At 40.9% G+C, this 12453-nt stretch overlaps 1 protein-coding gene across 8 annotated transcripts in view; it reads right to left on the bottom strand.

Annotated features, from left to right (window-relative positions):
* LRRC8D (leucine rich repeat containing 8 VRAC subunit D) overlaps window positions 1-12453 on the bottom strand; it is a 116564-nt gene that overhangs the window by 3611 nt on the left and 100500 nt on the right. The window lies entirely within an intron of this gene.

A 12453-nucleotide genomic window follows, 5' to 3' on the forward strand; every position in this document is an offset into this window, starting at 1 on the left:
TAACCTGCAGGCTGATTTTAGGATTAATTGTCTCAAAACCAAAACAATCAAAGTTTGCTTTGAACTGCCAAAGAAATTATGTTTTTTTGGAATACTGGAAGACCTAGAAACAGGAAGGCAGAATTAATGTAATTTAGCATATTTTTTAATGTGAGTCAAGCACATCTTTACTCTAGTCCACTGAAATAAAAGAGAATGAAAATGTTTTCATGATCATGAATCATGCTTAGCTCAATCCTAAATTGTTTGATGAAAAAAACAATTCCCTTAATTCGGTGTAAGTTTATTTCCAAATACGCAGGAGACAATTGGAATCGCAATGAAACACAAGTTCTGAAAATACCAATTATCAAAAATTAGCTACTTGAGACAAATCTTTGCAATAATGTAGGCTAACCCAATCATGACCTTACAAGAAATTCATTAAAATCAGCTTTGTTAGCAGTTTAAGAGCTCTAGACTAGTGATTTTCAACCTTTTTTGAGCCGCGGCACATTTTTTACATTTACGAAACCCTGGGGCACATTGAGCGGGGGGAGGGTGGGGGCTAAAAAAAGTTTGGACAAAAAAATCCTCTCTCTCTCTTCCTCCCTTTTACTCTATTTCTCCCTCCCTCTTTCTCTCCTTTTCTTCTTTCTCTCTCCATCCCTCTTTCTTTCTCTTCCTTCCTTCCTCTCTTTTTTGCTCTCTTTCTCTCTCCCTCCCTACCTCCCTCTATGTCTTTCTCTCTCTCCTTACCTCCCTCTCTTTCTCTCTCTTGCTTTCTCTCTCTCTCTTGCTTTCTTTCTCTCTCTCTCTTGCTTTCTTTCTCTCTCTTTCTCTCTCTCTTGCTTTTTTTCTCTTGTTTTCTTTCTCTCTCTCTTGCTTTCTCTCTCTCTCTTGTTCTCTTTCTCTCTCTCTCTCTCTCTTTCTCTCTCTTGCTTTCTTTCTCTCTCTGAGATTCGCGGCACACTTGACCATGTCTCACGGCACACTAGTGTGCCGCGGCACACTGGTTGAAAAACACTGCTCTAGACAATCCAAGGAGGAAGCACAATGTTAATTTAATTATTCTTGTAAAGCCTTGAAATAATAATGCTAATAAACAGAATGAAAACATAATATTTTATTATGAAAAAATATGAGATTTCAAAGGCCAAGATATTAGTACTGATGTTCTAGAGTTACTGACAAGCTGTTCTTCTAACATCTTCTCATATGAATAAAAAATAACACACACACATACAAATAGCACATACACACACTGCTTCTTCAGGTGAAAGTTTTGTCCCATAGTTCAATGCTCCCCAATCTTTCTGGCACCAGGGACTGGTATAGTGGAAGACTATTTTTCCACAGACTGGGGATGGGTGGGTGGAATCATTTTGGTTTTGCTTGCTCACCTGTTATTTACCTCCAGCTGTGCAGGCTGGTTCCTAACAGGACGCAGACTAATACCTGTCCATGGCCTCCTGGTTGCAATTAATACACTTTACTACTCACTGGTTTACAATAGTGTAAATAAAAAGCCATGCCAAAAACCACATGACATATAGGCAGAACTGATATAAGTTGGGAAGGTCCCTAATCATAAGCCAGCATTCTCCAAATCATATACGTACCTGACTTTTACATGCAGTAAGTGAAACTGGGGAAAAATTAAAGGTATACAGTGATCTTTTATGTTTTGCTGCCTAAATAACTATCAGTTTTAACCAGTGGTGAAATCCAATTTTTACTACCGGTTTTGTGGCATGGCTTGGTGGTCATGGCAGGGGAAGGATACTGCAAAATCTCCATTCCCGCCCCACTCTGGGGCAGTAGGAAGTGGTATTTGCCAGTTCCCCAAACTATTCAAAATTTCCACTACCAATTCTCCAGAACCTGCTGGATTTCATACCTGGTTTTAAGGCTGCAATATCACTAAACCTAGCATGGATGAGTAAATATAGTTAAGACTTAATTATTAATGCTGTAATAATTTAAAACTTTGAAGCCAGGAGAAAAACGAAAAAGAATTGTATTTCATTATTCCAATTTGATATATTTGCACATGTAAATTTTAAACACAATGAATTCAATTTACTATGGACTACAAAAATCTGTTTGCTCACTTTATGCTAGCGAATAGCTTGTTTTTGTATCTCCTTGTAGACACCTAAAGGTGGTCCAAAGTTTTTCAGCCCACATTTCATAATAGCATTATCCCCTCTTTCACTCAAACTTAAACTAGATTAATCTCCCATCTTCCACTATCAATATGTTGAAAAGTCAAGATTACCTAACATGCAAAACTGTGATTAATATAATCAAAAGGTCAGAACTTTAGATCTGAAGGCCAAAAATATTTTTCACAAATGTTGGCTATAGTTCAGAAAACAGCTCCAAAATCTGCTAAGAAAGTGAATTTTCTTATATGACCAAAAAATAAAGAGTTCATTTAGAGCAGGGCTGTCAAACTCACGGTTTGTGGGCCATATGTGTCATATACTGGCTACACCCATGATGGTTTAGCAAAGGGGGGGGAAGTCACAATACATCACATGATGAAGCTGTGACGATGCAAGTTGTCATCATTACGCAGTGCATTCCGGCGATGTTGTGCTTTATAACTACAGTGGTACCTCGAGATACGAGTTTAATTCGTTCCGGACCTGGGCTCTTAAGTCGAGCAGCTCTTATCTCGAACGACTTTTCCCCATAGGAATTAATGTAAATAATTTTAATTGGTTCCAGCCCTCAAAAAGCTCACAAAGTTAGTCTAAATTATGCAGAAAGACATGTTTTTAATGAAGAAATGTACATGTACATATAAATGAATAATGAAGTTTCTTTCACTTAACTTGTAAACTTTCTTAAACTTTTAAATTTACATATGTTCAACTTCTCTGCCACCCAATCCTGTAGGACAGAGGTCCCCAACCCTTTTTGCACCAGGGACCGGCTTTAAGCGATCAAGAGAGGAATGGGTGAATGAATGGACGGAGGGTGGGAAGGAAGGAAGGAAAGAGGGAAGGGACAGGAACAGAGGAAGGAAGCAAGGAAACTTATGAAAGGGGAGAGTAAGAGAGGAATGAGTGAAGGGAGGGAGGGAGGGAAGAAGGTGGGAAGGAGAAAGAAAAGAAGAAATAGAGGAAGGGAAGGTAAAAGAGATAAAGAAAAAGAGCAAGAAAGAAAGAAAGAAAGAAAGAAAGAGGGAAGGGACAGGAACAGAGGAAGGAAGCAAGGAAACTTATGAAAGGGGAGAGTAAGAGAGGAATGAGTGAAGGGAGGGAGGGAGGGAAGAAGGTGGGAAGGAGAAAGAAAAGAAGAAATAGAGGAAGGGAAGGTAAAAGAGAGAAAGAAAAAGAGCAAGAAAGAAAGCTGCAAGCACCCCCCCGAGCCCCCCAGGCCGGCTGCAACCTTTTAAAACACGCGCGCCGCTTCGCAGCTGTCTCCTGAAGCCGAACGCGGAAGTTAGCGTTTGGCTTCAGGAGACAGCTCCTTGGCGCTTGTATCTCAAATTTGGGCTTGCAAGTAGAACAAAAATATCTCTCCCCTCCCAGCTCTTATCTCGAGTTGCTCTTAAGTAGAGCAGCTCTTATGTCGGGGTTCCACTGTACATCACTAAATGATGGAAATTCTTATGCAAATCGCTTATGCAGAGTAATATTAATTAAAAATATTGTAAACCATTTGTTCAATAATTTAACTATATTTAACTTAAACAAGGATTTTATTGTGGGTCTAACCACATCTTTTTCCTGTCTCTAATTATTTTAACTGTATTCACGGCACCAGCTGTTCTACAATGTTTGAAATGCAGAAATGTGGTAGTATTATATATATAATTCAGTATGTCAGTAGATACTTTCAAGACTGCAAATGTGGAAAATAGGATTAAAAATGCTTACTAATTTATTCTCAGGAAGTATGTGAAGAATGTTTCAATTTAACGAGAACAGTAGCCTAGAAGCTACATTTCAATAAACTAAGTCAATTTTGAGTGGCTCTTTCCTTCACAAGCTTCCCTATACTCAGTGACCTGATTTACCATTGCAAATCATGCTGCAGACATATTGGATGTTCATTTAAAGGAGTTATTATGGTTATTTTCAGATAGCAAAGTAACTCGGGGCCAGAATTTCCATCACTTAGTGATGTAGTTGTAAAGCACAATGTCGCTGGAATGCACTGCTTAATGACGACAATCCTGCACTCCCCCATTGCTGTTGTTAAACAAGGATCCTGTGTTGTTAAGCAGGCCTGCAAGTACGGTAGGTAATGCATAGTTTGCCAGGAGCGGCTGCTGTTGGACAGTGGTAAGTGTACAAGTGGCCTGAAAGGCTTAGCAAGATTATAGACGGGGTGCCTGTTGCAAAGCAAGGAAGGATGCAAGTGCCTTACTGAAGTGATTTTCAACTTTTCCTGCTGGTTTCCCCATCGGATTTGCTTGTGGAAAGCCGGCAGTGAGCATCACAAATAGCAATAGCATTTAGACTTATATACCACTTTACAGTGCTTTGTAGTCCTCTCTAAATGGTTTTACAGAGTTAGTATATTACCCTTAACAATCTGGGTCCTCATTTTACCCACCTTGGAAGGATGGAAGGCTGAGTCAACTTTGAGCCTGGTGAGATCTGAACTGCCAAATTGCAGGCAGCCAGCAAGCAGCAGAAATAGCCTGCAGTACTGCACTCTAACCACTAAGCCACCATGGTGACTATGTGGTCGCAGGACACTGTAATCATAAGTGCAAGTCGTTTGCCAAGTGCCTAGATCCCAATTATACCACTGCGGGCATGCTGTCACCACCACAACTTCAAGGGCCAGTCATAACTTGGAATAGCTGCTCGGCAAAGACTACTTGTATTAAGAAATGCTTGCAAAACAAACACACTGCCTCAAGATTGGTATGTACTTAGCAAGCCAGTTTAGTCTGGTATATTACATTCTGTATGTATATATTGCTAATAACCTGTACAGGCTGGAAAACATTTAATATCTCATGACTGTCTATGATTTTTGGCAGGGATTGTGCATAATCACCTCTCCAATGAAGGAATAATAACATGCCTTTTGAGTATAGTTAGGTGAGAACCTGGATTTTTATTATGTTCAGAAAAGTTATCCCTGCAAGCAAAACACACCGGCTTCAAAAAAATCCAGTAAAAGAAAATATCCAGGGAACATTCTACTCAATCAGCTAAAGTAATTATTCTAGTTAAAATATATTTGTTTCACATAAAGAACCTTTTAGCTGTTCTTATATTTTCTAGGGCACCTTTTCACCTTCACTTATCCACGATGCACTTTAAAAGTAAGAATAACAACTATATTCTTTTTCCCAGAATCCAAGAATTGTTGTGCTACGGGAACAGATGCAAAAATAACCTCACCATATCACCAAATTACCGTTTCCTATGATTATACTGTATCTCAGGGATGGGCTACTGCCCGGAGGGGGGCGGCACAGTGGGGTAGCGAAAATGTTTTTAACTATTTGGCTATTTGTTGATTGTTCTAATTCAAATACTTATTTTTAGTCATATTTTTAGTAATTATTTTGATTTAATTTTTGTTTATTTTCAGTCCTGCTATATTACCAAATTCTTCAACTGTTTTAATTAAATTTGATCCAAATTTTAAAGGTTCTTCTAAAATAAACACTAGATCATTGGCAAATGCTTTAATTTGTATTCTTCTTCTTTGATTTTAAAGCCTTTAATATCTGGATTCTCTCTTATTGTGATTAACAAGGATTCTAACATTAAAATAAACAAAAGTGGTGAAAGAGGACATCTTGGCCTTACCCTTTTTCTAATTTTGATATTATTGGTTAATTCACCATTTATTGTTATTTTTTGCCTTTTATTATAGATTTTATCAATTATTTTTAAGAATATGGGACCGAATTTCATATATTCCAATTGTAATTTTATAAATTCCCAATTTACGTTATCAAATGCCTTTTGGGGATCTAGGAAAAGCAATGCAAGTTGTTTCCCAGGGTGCACTTCATAATATTCCAATAGGTTTGCAATAATTCTTGTGTTGTTTTTGATTTGTCTGTAGGGAACTTTTATCCAAGTGTATGTATTTATTTAAAATCTTTTTCATTCTTTCTGCCATATTTGCTGTAAAAATGTTGTAACTATGTTTAATAATGAAACCAGTCTATAATTTTGTATATTCTGGTTGTCTGAACTCTCTTTCGGGATAAATGTGTCCAAAAACATCTTCAAAAAGCTGATCTCAAACACTTTTCACTGAAATGTGAAACAAATTCATCAAAGCTACTTGAATAATTATTGAAGTAAATGTGTTCGAAAGAACTTCAAAGTACTCATTTTATTATTATGCAATTTTTATTTGCTCTGAGAAAAGTAACTGCAAATTTCTCCTTGGCTGGCCCCTATACAAGGCAAAGGCAAAGACAAAGATGTTATTTTTTTTTACTAGGGATCATATTCTTTCAAGAGTAAGCAGGTGGGACCACATAGTGGGGAGAGCATAAGCAAACAATGCTTAAGCTCAGAGTAAAAATGAGTGTAGAAGCTTATTTTCTAACCTCCTTTTTCTTCGACATTATTTTTCTCTCCTTTGGTAAACACCTTGCTGTAAAGAAGACATAATGCTTATGAAAGGTCTGAACTGTTTTCCTGCAGTGTTTTTAAAATTAGACCAAGGGCTCCAGGATAAATTTATCCCCAACTATTACAAAAACAAGGACAGGTCGCTTTTTCAATCTTTGCTGTTTTCAAGAATAAAATAAAGCATCAATTGCTACCAAATACATCTGAGCTGTGTCACTAGTCCTATTTGTTTGCAGTTCTAATAATAAAACCAGCAGTATATTACAAGCGATAAACAATTTACTTTGTGTATGGGCAACAAAGCTATGTAAATGTATTAGGGAAAATTTCAGTTACATCAGAACTTGTAATAGGAACAGGGGGGATAAATGGAAAGAAAGTATCTTTCTTAATTGAGGTTTTGAAGTTCAAAAGAAATTGTGTGCAGATAAGAGAGTCAGGTCGGAAGTGTCACAACACATCTACTAGTCCTTGGAGAGGGGCGGCATACAAATCTAATAATAATAAATAATAATAAATACTAATGTAATCCTACAAACTCATTTGCAGTCTTGGGTTACTCAAGAAAGATAAGCATTTATTTATTAAATCTGAACAGTTAAATTTATTCTAACTAGAAGCTTAGAAAAACTCCTCATAATGCTACCTCCAAAAGACCAAACCATTTAATGACCAAGCTCCCAAAATCAACACACTGTGGAAACTTTACACTGGACCTCAAGCATCTTGCAGTGTGTGCCTCTCCCTTCTTCCTCCAAACTCTGGGTCCTTGGTTTCCAAATGAATTGCAAAATTTTCTATAGTCTTTGTTGATTTGGGGAGCCATATCATCCGCTGATGTTGGTCCACTGTGTTTCATTAAGTCCAGGATCAACGGAGCCGTCTACAAGGAGATTTTGGAGCAGTCCATGCTTCCATCCCCATGCGAGCTTTATGGGGATGGTGACTTAAATTTTTCAGCGGGACTTGGCACCTGCCCTCACTGCCAAAAGCATAAAAACCTGCTTCGATGACCATCCTTGATTGGCCAGCAAACTCTCCTGACCTGAATCCAATAGAAAATCTATGAGGCATTGCCAAGAGAAAGATGAGAGATATGAGACTGACCAATGCAGAAGAGCTGAAGGCCGCTATTGAAGCATCCTGGTCTTCCGTAATACATCAGCAGTGTCACAGCTGATAGCTTCCATGCCACCCTGCATTGAAGCAGTAATTGCTGCAAAAGGGGCCCAAATGAAGTACTGAATACATATGAATGCTTATACTTTTCAGAGGTCTAATATTGTTCTATATACAATCCCATTTTTATTGATTGCATGTAATATTCTAATTTTCTGAGATGGGGGATTTGGGGTTTTCATGAGCCCATTACTCCATAATCATCACAATTATGGCAAATCATGGCTTGAACTATCTTGTCTTGCATGTTATGAGTATATCTCATATATTACGTTTTACCTTTTAAGTTACATTACTGAAATAAATGAACATTTAATAATAATAATATTAATAATAATAATAATAATAATTAATAATTATTATTATTATTTGCATGATATTCTAATTTTCCGAATTTTGCCTGTACTGTATTATTAAATTGGCTTTGTCTAATTCTACTATCCTACTTCTCCTTATGTACTATCCTACTTCTCCTTATCCTACTTAAAGAATTACAGTTATAAATGTTCTTAAATTAGCAATTCCCTTTGCACTTTCAAATTTATCCTATTCTGATTAGAATCATAAATGCATATCTAGAATTGGTCCATCCATAGTTAAAAGATGAATATGACAATTAGTCCCACTGCAGAACATTGTTATCTCCAAATGACATGAGACAATTGTCCTGTTCTGTTTAAACATGGATGGATCATTTTCTAGAAGCAAAGCATAAAATTATGTCAGTTGGTATGGGAACCTTTCTGTTGGAAAAGAATCTTCATTGTGGTTAAAACCAGCAAGTAGAACATCGCCCATATGGCAGTATTTATGTACGCCATGAGATCAAACTTATTCAAGAGTTTATTTCTCCATATAGTTCAGATTGAATCTTGAACCAATCCATCTAAGGAAAATTGCCAAGACCTGGAACTGTCACTGCAGAAGAGAAAAAGGCATCCAAGAAAACAGAATGTGCAGACAGAGCAATTTAAGAGATTAAAGTCTAATACATATCACTCTTCATCAACTTTGTAAGGAAAAGTAGTTTCAAAACATGGCTTAGGCTCTACTGAAATAGCTTTTAGAAAAAAGTGTGACACTAAAGCAGTTTCTAGTTCTGCATCTGTTGTGTTACAATTTTGAATGTGTTTTCCTTTTTCCTCACAATTAACCATTCCCAAGATTTGAAAAATGAAAAACATACACGTACCTAAAATGAAATGTTTTGATTACTGTGCCTAATAGTGAATTGCTTGTAAAAATATTTCTTTCAGGTGTTACATATGTACCATTTTGTCTGAACATCTAAAATAGCTTGTATATATCATCAGCTTACTACATTCTTTTTCTGTGAAAGCCTATCAACTTTTGCCACTCCATACAATTACAAAACAAAGTAAAGATTTCAGTTTTTGTTGTTAAAATGCAACCAGGGAATAGGCGTTGAATTGCTTACCTGAACGCCTCTTCTCGTACGGTGAGCGGGTACAGCAGTCACATGGGGTTGCTCATGTCCAATCCGGTGGAACTGAGCCTAGTATTAAAAAAGCTTGCCGGATCCGCCCCTTCCCCAGAATTCGCGAATCCATAGACTAGGCTCAGTTGTGAAGCTCTGTAGTGTTCAACTCTCATTGTTAGAGGAAGAAAGATATAGAAAGGTAAAGAAGACACATACAAGGGCGGGAAGTGACTGCTGTACCCGCTCACCGTACGAGAAGAGGCGTTCAGGTAAGCAATTCAACGCCTATTCTCCGTACTGAAGGAGCGGGTCCAGCAGTCACATGGGACATACCCAATAGATGGTCCCTAGGGTGGGATTAGCTTGCTATCGTGAGAGATAACGGATTGGAGTACCCTTCTGCCGAAGGCAGCGTCCGCTGAAGCGTAAGAATCAATTTTGTAGTGCCTGATGAAGGAATTTGGCGAGGCCCAAGTGGCTGCTTTGCAGACCTCCTCCAACGGGGCTTGAGTCGCCCAAGCGGCCGAGGTGGCTGCGCTCCTGGTGGAATGCGCAGTGATGTTCCTTGGAACTGAGAGGGAGGCCGACTCATAGGCCTTAGATATAGTCCCTCTGATCCAACGGCCTATTACTGTTGAAGACACTTTGGCCCCCATGACTCTGGGATGATAGGCTACAAAAAGTGCTTCTGACCTCCGAAAGGGTCCTGTGCGTTGGATATATATTCTCAGCGCTCTGGTGAGATCCAGGGTGTGCCATCTAATTGCCAAGGGATGGTCTCGTTGGAGGCAGAAGGAAGGTAGGACAATATCCTGAGTTCTGTGGAACATGGAACTGACCTTGGGTAAGAAGGTGGGGTCCAGTCGCAATACTACCTTGTCCTGATGAAATTGACAAAGGTCCTGCCTGATTGAGAGGGCAGCCAGCTCCGAAATGCGCCGGGCAGAGGTAATAGCCACCAGGAAGGCTACCTTAAAGGATAGGTACCTGAGGGACGCCGATTTTAGGGGTTCGTATGGTGCCTGCGTGAGGGAATGGAGAACCCGTGGCAAATCCCAGGATGGATACCTGTGGACCTTGGAAGGTCTGAGGTTGGCTATGCCCTTGAGGAATTCCTGAACTTCAGGGAAGGATCGGAGAGGCTGTCTGCGGGGACCCCCTAGGACAGATGAAATGGCTGCCAGATGACGCCGGAGGGTGCTGGTGGAAAGCCCTTTATGGAAGCCTTGCATAAGGAAGGAAATAATTCTGTGTATGGGGATGCACAGAGGGGATAGACCTTCCTGTAGACACCACTGGTGAAACTTGGACCACGTGTGGTCGTAGATTCGATTGGTCGAGCCCCTCCTGGCCTTTAAAATGACCTCCACTGAATCGGGGTCATGACCACGCAGTTCTAAATCTCTCCTGATAACAGCCAGGCGGTGAGGTGGAACCACTCCGGGTCTGGATGAAAGGAGGCCCCCTGCCGCAGCATATCCCCCGAAACGGGGAGTCGCCAAGGGTCCTGGACGGACAGCTGTTGGAGATCCGCGAACCAGGGCCGGCGGGGCCAATGAGGGGCGATTAAGATTACTCGGGCCCTCTCGGTGAGGACCTTGTGAATCACGTCCGGGAGGATTGGGATCGGAGGAAATGCGTAGAGTAGGCCTGGAGGCCATGGACTCCGGAGGGCATTGATTGCTTCCGCTCCCGGGGATGGAAATCTGGAATAGAAGCGAGGGAGTTGGGCGTTCGCATTGGTCGCGAAGAGATCCAGGACTGGTAGGCCGAATCTGAGGGTGATTTGATGGAACAGGTCTTGATGGAGGTTCCACTCTCCTGGGTCTATCGTTGCTCGGGATAGCCAATCCGCCTGGACGTTGAGACTCCCCGAGATGTGATCGGCTAGGAGCGACTGGAGATGTTTTTCCGCCCAAAGGCCCAACTTGAGGGCCTCCCTCATGAGAGCCTTGGATCTCGTGCCCCCCTGTCTGCAGATATGGCTTTTTGTGGCAATGTTGTCGGTGAGAATGAGAACGTGCCGGTTGGGAATGCGAGGAGAGAAATGCTTCAGAGCCAGGGAAACGGCTCTTAACTCTAGCCAATTGATTGGCCTGGAAGCTTCCTCCGGGGACCACGTGCCCTGGGCTATCATCCCCTGGGCGTGGGCGCCCCATCCCGATAGACTGGCATCTGTGGTGATGACAAATTGATCCGGGCACCTGAACGGGGATCCTCTGTCCATGGCCGGAGACTTCCACCACTTGAAGGATCTGCGAACACTCAGTGGGATGACAATGCGTCGATTTGAGTTGCTGTGCCCCGATCTCTGAAAAGGCAACAGTAGCCACTGGAGTTCCCTAGCATGAAGGCGGGCCCAGGGAATGATGCCTATGCATGACACCATCTTCCCCAAAAGGGAAGATAGAGTGACTATGGATACTGAAGGATTAGACAAAATGTTAGAAATTAACTCCACTATACTGAGTTTTCTCTCGGGAGAGAGAAAAACCTGGGAGGATTTTGAATCAATAATGGATCCCAGGTGGGAAATGGAAGTGGAAGGTTGGAGGTGACTTTTATCAAAGTTGATGGAAAATCCATGGTCCTGAAGGACTGACATGGTGACGGAAAGGTCTGATTTCACTCTCTCTAGGGAGTTCCCATGAATTAAAATATCATCAAGATAACATAAAATGTGGATGGGAGACGCCCGGATATAGGCCGCCAGGGACCCCAAGAGCTTTGTAAAGACCCGAGGGGCCGAGGAAAGGCCAAATGGCATCGCTCTATACTGGAAATGCCTGCCTTGAAAGGAAAAACGTAAAAATTTTCTGTGGCATTTGGCTATAGGAATGTGAAGGTAGGCCTCAGTGAGGTCTAAGGAGACCATGAAATCTCCCGAGTGAATGGCGGCCAAAATAGAAGACAAGGAGTGCATCTTAAACTTCCTATATTTGATGAATAGGTTTAGTTTCTTTAAATCCAAAATGGCTCTCCAACCTCCGGAGGACTTTGGAACCATAAATAGGATGGAGTAAAAACCTAGGCCCCTCTGACCGGAAGGGACCGGTTGAATGGCTCTGATGGACAAAAGATGAGAAATGGCCTCCTCCATACGGTTACAATCTGAGGATGACCTGGGAGAAGGGCAGGAAATAAAACGTTTAGGGGGAGGAGAAATAAATTCTAAAAGAAGGCCTGTTTGAACAGTGTCAATGACCCAAGGGTCCTTGGAGGTGAGACGCCAATTAGAGGCGAAATGAGCTAGGCGACCCCCTATGGGAATGGAGGCAA

The sequence above is a fragment of the Erythrolamprus reginae genome, chromosome 3 (assembly GCF_031021105.1).
Source record: "Erythrolamprus reginae isolate rEryReg1 chromosome 3, rEryReg1.hap1, whole genome shotgun sequence".
Taxonomy (NCBI): Eukaryota; Metazoa; Chordata; class Lepidosauria; order Squamata; family Dipsadidae; genus Erythrolamprus; species Erythrolamprus reginae.